Below are 11,606 nucleotides of genomic sequence, written 5' to 3' on the forward strand. Positions count from 1 at the left end.
TTGTCATGTCTAAACACAGCCTCGTGTGATATGTATGCACAAGGTTAAAAAAAGCACAAAACCTAGATACTGTTTAGGCTGAGAACTAGAATGACCACAGTGGGGGTCAGCTTCTCATCTGTGGGGTGGACACTGTCGGGTAAAGTTATTAAGAAGTCACTCAGTAAAGATTTAACACTAGATTTGTCTTTACAGTAGAAACTTACCTCACTAATTCAGATTAAAAGGAGGAAAAGATATTTTATCTTGAGAAAAAATTAAAGTATTTTATATGTCCAGACTAACAATAAGCATTTACAATTTTATACAGAAATTTGAACAATAAATTCTGACCAAATGGCTTCTTTTGAGAACAGATTTATTGAATACATAAGAGTGATTTACAGTTAGCATACTTGCAAGTAAATGGGTATAAATAAATGACTTTTTTAGGAAGTGTTTGGGATCCTTAAACAATTGTCTAAAGTAATTTAAATATTCTGTCTTATACCCTTGGGCATGCTACTGATTTTTTAAAACTCTTGCAGAATTAAACCTTAGCCCATCCCTGTCAGGCATGTCACAAAATACAAATTGTTGAGGTCTGAATTAATGAGACTTTAGGTATATCAGTACATAATTTAAAGCCATTATGTTACCGGTGTTAATAGTGACAAGGGAATAAGCAAATTGAATGTGTTACCAATTGTTAATTGATACTGAGGTTGCCAATTTGCAGATTAAGAACTTAATAGGGGAAGTAGGAATTTAACACAATAGAAGATACTGTATGAGTTCTTTTATTTTTTCCCTTTCCCATCTCCTATGATAGATTTATTAATTTTCTGCTGATATGAAAATTATATATTCTATTTGACTAACCCTCTACAACCTATACCTATCAACATTTGTGATTTCTTTCTGATTAAGACAGGGACTTCAGAACTCTGTCAGTTCCCTCTTTTCTTCCACTCTTCCCCAGTCAAACTACACACGCCTGCTTTGTTGCTGTTATGTGGAATTTTAGTTTCGGATCGTGTCACACACACACACACACACACACACATACCCACATTTTTTTCTTACAAATTATTTAAATTAGTTATTTATTCAACACTTAATCCCATATGACTGCCTAGATTTATTTCTCTTAGTATATTTTTTCCAATCATCTTTTCAAAATTGGGCTTTGAATACAAACTTTCTGAGCCTTGAATGTCTGACATCATATTTCTTGCTCCATCATTTTTAGATATTAGTTTTTCTGGGTATAAATTCTTTTTACATCGGTACCTTGAAGTAGTACTTCATTATCATTTTGCCTCCGGTATTATTATGGACAAGTCTGAGGTCAACCTAATCTTTTTCTTTTGAAGATTTTATATTCTTCCTTTCTGTAATCATTTATTATTTCTCTCTTGTTGATCTTAAATTTTATTTTATTTTATTTTATTTTATTTTATTTTATTTTATTTTTTGAGGCGGAGTCTGGCTCTCTTGCCCAGGCTGGAGTGCAGTGGCCGGATCTCAGCTCACTGCAAGCTCCGCCTCCCGGGTTCACGCCATTTTCCTGCCTCAGCCTCCCGAGTAGCTGGGACTACAGGCGCCCGCCACTTCGCCCGGCTAGTTTTTTGTATTTTTTTTAGTAGAGACGGGGTTTCATTGTGTTAGCCAGGATGGTCTCGATCTCCTGACCTCGTGATCTGCCCGTCTCGGCCTCCCAAAGTGCTGGGATTACAGGCTTGAGCCACCGCGCCCGGCCAATCTTAAATTTTATCACAATGTGTCAAGGTATAGGGATTTTTTCATCTATTTTGTTTAGTTCTCTATGATAATCCATTTGAAGATTGAAATCTGAAGGATCAGAGATTTTATCTTTCTTTGATTCTAGAATATTGTCAGTCTTTGAATATTTCCTTCTTTCTACCTAATTGTTTTTCTTATCAAGGATTGCTCTGAGTTACATGACATGTTTGCTTCTCTCCTACATCTCCCACAAATAGCTCTTTTGTATTTCCTACTCCTTAAAATAATAATAGCTTATATTTATGCAGAATTAGCTATTTGCCAGAAACTCTTACATGTACTGTGCATATATTAACTCATTTAATCCTCATTACAATCATATAGTGTAGGTACTATTGGTATCTACCCATTTTATAGATGAAAAATAAGTCATCACATATTAGTTAAGTGAATTGCTCAGAGTGTTTCAGCTAATATTTGGCAGAGTTGAGATTTGAACCCAGGCTTTGGGATCCAGGGTTCACACTTTTAACCACTACGCCATGTGGCCTTTTATTTATCCCTGCTGCTATTGGTAAAGTTCTTTGACTTTGTAACTTTCAGCTCCTAATTAACTTATTGATTGTATCTATTCTACTATTTATCTTTCCTGTTGAGTTTTTATTTTAAATCATATTTTTAATACACAACTGTTTCCACCTGTTTTTTGTTTTTTTTTCCTGAAATAACTACTAGGTCTTGCTTCGTGTTACTGTTAGTCTCCTTTATATCTTGGAGAATATATGTTAGCTTATTTTCATTTGGAAGATATTAACTTAATCTACTATAGTTTGTTTATTGTGTAGGTGTTGCCCTATTTAGTTATCTAATATTCTTTGTGAGTTTATAGTCACATCTGCAGTCTTCATTAGTAATGTGAATTGGTGATAAAGGACAGTGTACCCTTCTTGGTTATTTAAGGAGTAAGCAGCTGGCCATAAGCCAGTAGGGTCTGCCTGTGTTTTAGTCATAGTACCCAGTGCTCGTGGAATGAATAGAGAAGAAGGGACAACTCCAGGACCTGCCTCTATTTTCTACTCTTCACCACAGCCAGCACAACCCTGATGTAACTCTCCCACTAGGTGCTATAGCTAGTGCTGACATTTTCCTGCTTCTCAGTGTCAAAGTTGTATTCCACCCAGTGGAATTTGAGGGAATGAAATTATATCACACAAGCTCTTCCCAAAATTTATCCCACGATCATGTCCACCCTGCTACATCTTGACTGCTGTTTTATGCCAAAACATTTTTAGTATTCTCAGGGTTTCTCACATTTTTAACAATAGGTTTTTAGATCCTTTGAGGTCTGTCTTGAAATTATGACATCTCCAGGGTTTGGTCCTGGGAAACTGCTTGCTGCCAATGCAAAGTAGCCATCTAATGAGGAACCAGAAACCCTGAACTCAGTCGTTAAATAAATACAGAAGTGGGAAGATAACTTTTTTGATATAATACAAATAAACAATTCATAATGTAAGTGAAGATTATCCCTCAGAAGTACTCAGTTGATAAACTTATTTTGTCATTTCTTGCTAATGGTACATACCAATCTGTAGGGACAGACTCCAAGGCTTCCCATTTTTTATCACTCCATCTCCTTAGAGGAAGTTTAATGGAAGAAGTACAAGTAGCCTATAAATGGAACTTGGCTCTATAACCATCTTCTGCTATTCTTTCTTTCTCTTTTCCCATGATGTAATTAGGGTGACCTGGAATACTGGAAAGTGGGCATGATGGGATGGGTCCAGGGGGATGAAAGGCTGATTATGGATTTGGTTTTATAACCCTGGCCCCAACAAACTGACCTGGTAAACACTGGACAAACATGGCAGCACTGGGTTTTCATTCTGTTATTAATTTTGATGATGTTTGAAGAAGTAATTAAAAATGGCTTATTTTCAGAAAAGTGATCCTATTTTTCCCATTTATTAAAATCCTAAAAGATTAGGTTTAAAATAATGTATTTTATGAAGTTTAACAGATGTTTTATCTTCCGGACAGAAACACACAAGGAAGATGAAACATTTAATAAAAGGAGAAAATACAGGCCAGGCAGGGTGGCTCACACCTGTAATCCTAGCACTTTGGGAGGCCAAGGTAGGTGGATCACCTGAGGTCAGGAGTTCAAGACTGACCAACATGGTGAAACCCCATCTCTACTAAAAAAAAAAAAAAAAAAATACAATATGAGCCAAGCGTGGTAGTGCATGCCTGTAATCCCAGCTGCTTGGGAGGCTGAGGCAGGAGAATCACCTGAACCTGGGAGGTGGAGGTTGCAGTGAGCCAAGATCACACCATTGTACTCCAGCCTGGGAAACAAGAGTGAAACTCCATCTTAAAAAAGCAAAAAGGAGAAAATACAAATCATAACTATCATTTATTGAGCACTTACTTTGTTAGACACTGTACCAGAACTTTGAATATCTTATCTCATTTATTCTTCACTGCAATTCTATGAAAAGTGCTATTATTATCTCCATTTTACCTAAAAGAAAACTAAAGCTTAGAGAGTTTAGGTTTCTTTGTTTTGTTTTGGTTCTGCAATCAGTTTATTGACTTACAGAGTCTGTCAACTTGGGTAAGCTGACAGACTCTATAAGGAATCTGGAAACTCAGGCAAACAGCCAAATTGACTAACCCTATTTTAGAAATGTTGGATAATGAATGTGCTGAAGGATTCAGGTGACTGTTTCCAAAATTTATAGTGAGAATCCCATAGATCACCAACAGGTATCATCCTTTACTTCTGAGCACCACAAACAACTTCTCTTTCAAGTAACTGGTATTTCATTAGCATAATTATCACAGTCATGAATTGCCATAATGTTGGAAAACATATCTGAGAAGTTGGAAGTTTATTTGTAAAGTGATGTCTTGTGTGTGCAGGTATACACATACATACATATATGTTTGTCCATAGGTATATACGTGTGTGTTTATATATATATATATATATAAAAAAATAAGATACCATAGAAACAATACAGTGAGCACTTAATTGCTTGGTGTGTAGGACTGGTTTTTGTTTTCCTCCCCATGAGACTAGTAGTATTGAAGGACTTGGTACACCGACTGGACTCACGCTGTCCTGGTAGCAAGCTCTGGAGGAGACACCAGAGGCAAAATAGCCACCATATTTGAGAAACCGTATTGTCACTGCAAAGCTGCTGCTCATTGTTTTGTGGTTGAGTCATATACCTAGACCTTTCAAAGTAATAGAAAAATGATCTGCCAAGTGTTCCTCAAGGCTGTAAACAATTAAGAAACACTTTCTCGGTAGCTTACAGAAAAAAATTAGGGGTGGAAAAGAAGACTTCTCTTAACAATCTATTTATTCTGCAAACTTTGATGGACCATCTTCCACTATTTGTTATGGTACCAAATCCTGCAGAATACAAGTAAAGGTATAATGTATACAATCCCTGTCTCTGATCTGTCTCTAAGATATAATTATAAAATTATATATCGATACTGTATCTCATGGCAGTTTTTTCAAATTTGATTGTGTCCAAGAATTGTCCTAGGTGATTATCAAAAATGCAGATTTCACAACCCTCATATATTTTAAATCAGGAGAATTAGCAAGTGGCATTAGGTCAGCTGCATATAAGAGAACAATCTAAAATAACTTCAACTGTTTGAATAAGTTAGCAGCTTATTTCCTCTGGAGGAAGACAGTCCAAACCTGACCTACTGGCACCACAGGGACCCCAGGTTCTTTCTGTTTTACTACCACATGTGCCTGGCTTCCGTCCACAGAGGCACCTCATGATCTGGAATGGCTTCTTGTCTCTGGCCGTGGTGTCTACTTCCAGGCTAGCAGCAAGAGAAACGGGAGAAGAAAACTCCATATTCTTTCCCTTTGAAGGAGGCTTCCTGGAATTCCTACACAGCATATCTCCTTTTATTTGATTGGTCAAAACTTTGTCACATGGAAAAGAAGGCCAAGTGTATGGCTAATTCCACTTAAGTCAATTTCATCTTACTAAAGAGGAAAGGGACTATGATGTTAGGGTAGCTAACTCGTAAGCTCCAGTAGATGTAGAACGTTGCCCCAGGAACCTGAAATTTTAACAAGTTTCCTGAGAAATTCTGTTGCAAGTGGCTCATGGAATGCACATTAAGTCACAGTACCATAGGAAATCAGAATAAGGGGGAAATTGGCTGATGTTATGGTGGTTTTTTAAAGTCTATGTGATGGAGGCAAGTGCCAAGGAAAATACTCTCCTTTATAAAAAATATTGGAAAATTAGGTATCAGTGTTAATTAAAAATTTTAATTAAGTATTACCTTATTATATGTGTGTTATTATTTCCAAATATTTAGAAGAAACACTGAGCACACACATGTACACACACACAGATTGATCTGTGCAATCTTTCAGGTGGAAAGACAAATGAATCTTTCAGGTAGAATCTTGAACGATGTAAAACCTCAGAATTATCAGTATGATTGCTAATTATAACTGAACAGTTATTTTACATTTCTAAGTTCTGTTTTCAGAAAAAGAGGTGTTCGTTTATAAAACATGCTTTCGTTTGTATTCCTGGCTTCTATTTTTAAGGCCACACTTCCCTTTTCCCTCCCTCCTCCTTTCCCTGACAAACAAACTTTCTTGTTCTGCAGCTTTGCCAAAAAAAAGAAAAAAGAAAAAACACCTTACAGTCCATATCCTTTCTCTTCATAAACTCATTGCTTTAAAAGAGCCATCACATCTAGTTGCAAGCTAAGCCAGTCTGGCCACTACTGGAATTTCCAAAAGTTCCAAAAGTTCAGCAGCTGGGTCAGATCTGTCGAATGGAGTGGCTAGAGGGATTAACAACCACCCTAGGACTCATGGTGCCACCCGGAAACCACAGGGCCTGGACATGCTTCCCAAAGTTTGGCAGCAGGAGGGCCAAGCAGCTGCTTTGATTCTGACAGCTCAATTGTGGTGCAGAAGCTAGAAGATACAAGGATCTCTTTAATAAACATTAGCAGAAAGAATTGATATGTAGGTAATAGGAGGAACTGTAAGCCTAGAAATACTGTTCAGGGTCGGGCGTGGTGGCTCACGCCTGTAATCCCAGCACTTTGGGAGGCCGAGGCGGGCGGATCACGAGGTCAAGAGATCGAGACCATCCTGGCTGACACTGTGAAATCCCGTCTCTGGGCGTGGTGGCAGGTGCTTGTAGTCCCAGCTACTCAGGAGGCTGAGGCAGGAGAATGGCGTGAACCTGGGAGGTGGAGCTTGCAGTGAGCCGAGATTCCGCCACTGCACTCCAGCCTGGGCGACAGAGCGAGACTGCATCTCAAAAAAAAAAAAAAAAAAAAAGAAATACTGTTCAGAATATGAAGGGGGTGATACTACCTATAGCCTCTTGGTTAACATTTATTAACATTATTAACGTTAACCAAGCCCACTGAAGGGGTCAACATACTTTAACCTTCACAGTAATCCTGAGAGGTAAGTAGTAATACCCCCATTTATACCAGAGAAAATTAAAACACATAATTTTCAGTGGATGTAATAACTTTCGATGGGGATCATTTTAATGGAGCAAGACAAAAAAGTCAGACCTTTGTGTTTTATCACAGAGACTTCCCCGTGAAGACTGAATAGACTCATCAGAGAATAATGAAATTATGGTGAGGAACTGCACATAAATGTGATCATGTTTGTGAAACAACACAGAAAAATTAGAGAATTGAATAACAAAACTTCCAGTTTAACTAGTTATATTCCCATTAAATCTAGAAATAAGAAAATTTTTCTGACAGTCTCCCATTAAGTTAGATGGTAGACAAACAGAAGAACATCCAAGAAAGGAACAGTGGTTTTTAAAAATTTTTTTATTTATATATTTATTTTTTTAATGATGAGAATAATGATGGAAACGGGTAATGTAGCCAACCTAAAAGCTCACATGCTGAATTGATGGGGTTCCCACAAGCAGGCAGTGGGGGGGCAAACATCCCGGCAAACTGTGGTGCTCTCAGAGCCAGTCAAATCCACTTCATATTGGTACATGCAAAAATGGTTTTTTATATGATAGTCATCTGGGCAACAGAAGAAATTTAAGAAGACAGAAAGGAAAAATCCTTTGTACCTTAAACCCAGCGCCAGTCTTAAGAATAGAGATTGCAAACTCTGGGATAAGATTGTAGAGATAAGCAAATGGTTAAATAGGAAATTTACAGTGCGTGGAAATAAGTGCAAGGTTTATGCACACATGTAAGCCACAGCCTGAATAATATCACCACTAATACTGTCAGGCATAAGATTGAGACCACACAGACCTACCCTCTGCATTCTGATTGTGAGGAAGACTTGGTGTTTCTTCTTCCAAACCAGAGCAGAAACAGGCACAGCACCTGCTTTGTGCTCAGGTACGCAGTATAAACTTGTTGCAGGGAGGAAGGTAGAAAAAAGAAAAAGAATGGTTGGTTAGATGTTTGAACGTAAGTCTCCTGAGTGGCTAGAAATGAAAGATGTTTCTTACCTTGATTGCCTGTCTATAGAACTTTCTAAAAAATAAAATAACTCTGGGGGACCATGAAATTGTATTCACACTTTATAATTTATGAGTGCTATATACACCGTGACTACTAGACACTAAGAAACTCCGTTGAAAAGTGTATAATTTTGTTGAGGAGTAAGACAAACTGTAAACAAGGCAAACTCATCAACTTCAAACTTTTAGCACAGAGGTGTTTTGGAATGGCTTAGCCTCTTGAGCTCTGCCTCCCTCCACTGCCCATTTTATCTATCATCTATTAGATGGGGTCTCATTGTGTCATCCAGGCTGGAGGGCAGCGACACAATCATAGCTTACTACAGCCTTGACTTCCCAGGCTGAAGTGATCCTCCCACCTCAGCTTCCTGCAACTGGGATTACAGGGCTATACCACCACACCTGGCTAACTTTAATTTTTTTAGAGAACATGTCTTGGTATGTTGCCCAGGCTGGTCTCAAACTCCTGGCCTCAAGTTATCCTCCTGCCTCAGCCTCCCAAGTAGCTAAGATTACAGGAACCAGCCTTTGTGCTCAACCTCCCATCCCCCATTTTAGAATCCCTGATAGAAGAAGGGTACTGGGCCTGCATCCACCAATTGATCCCTCATCTGCAAAAGGCACTTGGTGTGGTCTGTTTTTCCACACTGCTGCAAATGTTCAGGTTGGCACTTAGCAGGTGCCTAGAGGGGCCACGTGAAGCTGGGAGGACTGTCTTTATAAGAATAGACTGGACCACATGGCCTTCCAACAGGCACTGTCATGAACCACTTACCCTGCCTGTCTCCCACTTTCCCATCTCCTAGGCTAATTTCTTCTTCAGGACCTCACCCTTCTGACCTGACAGAAGCCTCGCTCTTGGCTTCTCAACAACATCAGCAAAGATTCCAGGGCTTGGTTTATGAGTGCTAAAGATTCTGAGGGAAAACTATAGGAGGATTAAGGCCTGTCTACTCTTAGAAAATGGCCAAGACAGATTTCTGCTGAATCAACATTACATACATCACACATGTAAATGATATCCTTTGATTTGTAACCAGGCCTGTCATTGCAATAGGCCTGGAGGCCTTGAGAAGGATTGCACCATTCCCCACTGGTGGAGAGCCAGGGTGGTCCATTTGCCACCACTGCATCCCAGCTTCTCAGCATTGGACCAGGTGAGTTTCAGTATTTTAATTTGGAATGCAAACTTTGTTGCCCAGAAATAACTTTTCCTCATAAACCTAGAGAGTAAATCCCAGTTACCAAGATGCCCGGTTTAGGAACCTATGTGTACATCTGTATGTATACCAACAAACAAGATACAGAGACACATCTCTTACTATTACAGGCTTTTGTTTTATCTTAATACCTTTTGTAACATTGCTTCACAAAAGGAAGTTGCTTTGCAAACAGTTCACTGTGGAATATAGACTGTTCATAATGGTATCAGCTCATAAACCCCATACTGTCCTCATTGGGGACTGCTGAACATGAAAAGTGTGTGGTGTAACTGGGTGCAACTTGCATGGCTACTGTTTTAGCTCAAGCTGCTATAAGAAAATACCATAGACTCTGTGACTTAACAGATATTTATTTATCATTGTTTGGACTCTGAGAAGTCCAAGACGAAGGTGTTGGCAGATTCCATTCCTGGTGGAGGCCCTCTTCCTGGCTTGCAGATGGCTACCTTCTCACTGTCCTCACATGGCAGGGAGAGAGAGAGATTTCTGGTCTTTCTTCTTCTAAGGACACTAATACCATCATGGGATACCACCCTATGGTATCATCTAACTCTAATCACCTCCCAAAGGTCCCACCACCAAATACCATCACATTGGGTGTTAGGATTTCAGTATATGAATTCAGGGGATGCACAGATATTTAGCCCGTAACAGATACATTAACAAACCTAAAACCAGCATTAATTGTGTCAGCTGAAATTTCAGGCTCCAGGGGCAGACACTGCCATATCTTTCCATATTTATTGGAAATAAATGTGTTGCCTTCTCATCATGTCAAGTGGCCACTGGCTAAATGTAACAGTGTGATCTTGGAAAGAAAGTAATGACTATATTTACTTGGTTTCCCTGCAAATAGGGCAGTGTGATATATTACAAAATTTTGAGTGAAAATACTGAGTTATGAGTCTTAATATAACATCACTGACTATAGGATCTTGAATAAAACATTTAGTGTGTTTAGCCTCAGTCTTCTTGTTTGTAAAATGAGAATCACAGTTACCTTGTTGGTTAAAATGGCTATATGAAAAGCTAAGTCACTTGATATTTATAGGCTTAGTTTCTTCTTTGCTTTATGGGGTGACAGTTATTAAATGAGCAAACTTATGTGAAAGTATGTTATGAAATAATAAATCCTAAAATGCTATATATTTTCTGAAGCTGTTTTCAACTCAGATAATTATAACACTGTGGTCACAACATACCTTTTCCATGAGAATGGAAACTTTTGTCCTTTACCTCTGTAACCCCACTGCCAAGTTCAATGCCTAGCATATTGTGGGCAGTGAATACATCTGAACTGAATGAAAGGAGTGAAGGAAGTGAATTCTCTGTCATGGGAATAAGCTGGCTGCCTTGCCTGCCAGGAAAAAATTAATGCTTTAAGGCTACATATGTGGAACCCTACAGATCCTCTGGGTTCTTGGAAGAACTCCGTGATTCTACCAGGTCTCTTCCATACCAGGCAAAATTTGTACAAGTTATTTGAGCCTGGCAAGGAAGAGAATCAAGCAATCCAAAAAAAGGGGCAGAAGAGATAAAAATTGACCTTTTCTGCTTTTCTAAGAGTCTGCCCTGCTGTCTAGGTGGGACAATAACTTTGGAATCAAATTTTTTTTTCTCCAAATAAGCTACTAATGTTACCAGTGTGGAATAAGAATCTTACCAGCTGGCGAGCTTGCAACCAATACATCAATATAGAATCTCCAGAGCAGAATGGGGAGTAAGTGTCAGGAAAATCAGATTTTTGCTCTGGTTCTATTACGAAATTTCCTGGAGTTTCCTATGTTATTATAGGTCTCTAACTTGCATATGAAGAGAAGGGATTAGATTGGCTCTGGCCTAAGCCTCTCTAGACCTATCATCCGGGAGCTCTAAATCTGTTGTCATCTCTGTTTCAATAGATGATCATACCAACGGTTGCCATGGCTGTCTACTTCTGACTGATAATTACTGGAGTTCAGGAGTGTTCATGATCTAAAGATTCTCCCCCACACTTGGGCATCCATGGCTCCTCAAGAAACTTGTGATCCCATTCTGTGCTATTATGAATGATACTCAGCATTGGTCACGTAACTACAAGATAGCATTGCATTTCACTGCACTTTGATCATAAATCAGCTTGGCA

General features: G+C 38.8%; 1 long non-coding RNA gene across 3 annotated transcripts in view; it reads left to right on the forward strand.

Moving 5' to 3' along the window:
• Nucleotides 1-11,606, forward strand: part of LOC105463515 (uncharacterized) — a 52,279-nt gene that overhangs the window by 6,945 nt on the left and 33,728 nt on the right. For 2 of the 3 annotated variants that reach the window (XR_011620886.1, XR_011620887.1), the window contains exons 4-5: nt 3,766-3,861; nt 9,299-9,415. This is a non-coding gene — a long non-coding RNA (uncharacterized lncRNA). Of the gene's footprint in view, nt 1-3,765; nt 3,862-9,298; nt 9,416-11,382; nt 11,551-11,606 lie in introns of those variants that run through there. The other variant, XR_011620888.1, reaches the window with a different exon arrangement.

Source organism: Macaca nemestrina, chromosome 3 (assembly GCF_043159975.1).
Source record: "Macaca nemestrina isolate mMacNem1 chromosome 3, mMacNem.hap1, whole genome shotgun sequence".
Taxonomy (NCBI): Eukaryota; Metazoa; Chordata; class Mammalia; order Primates; family Cercopithecidae; genus Macaca; species Macaca nemestrina.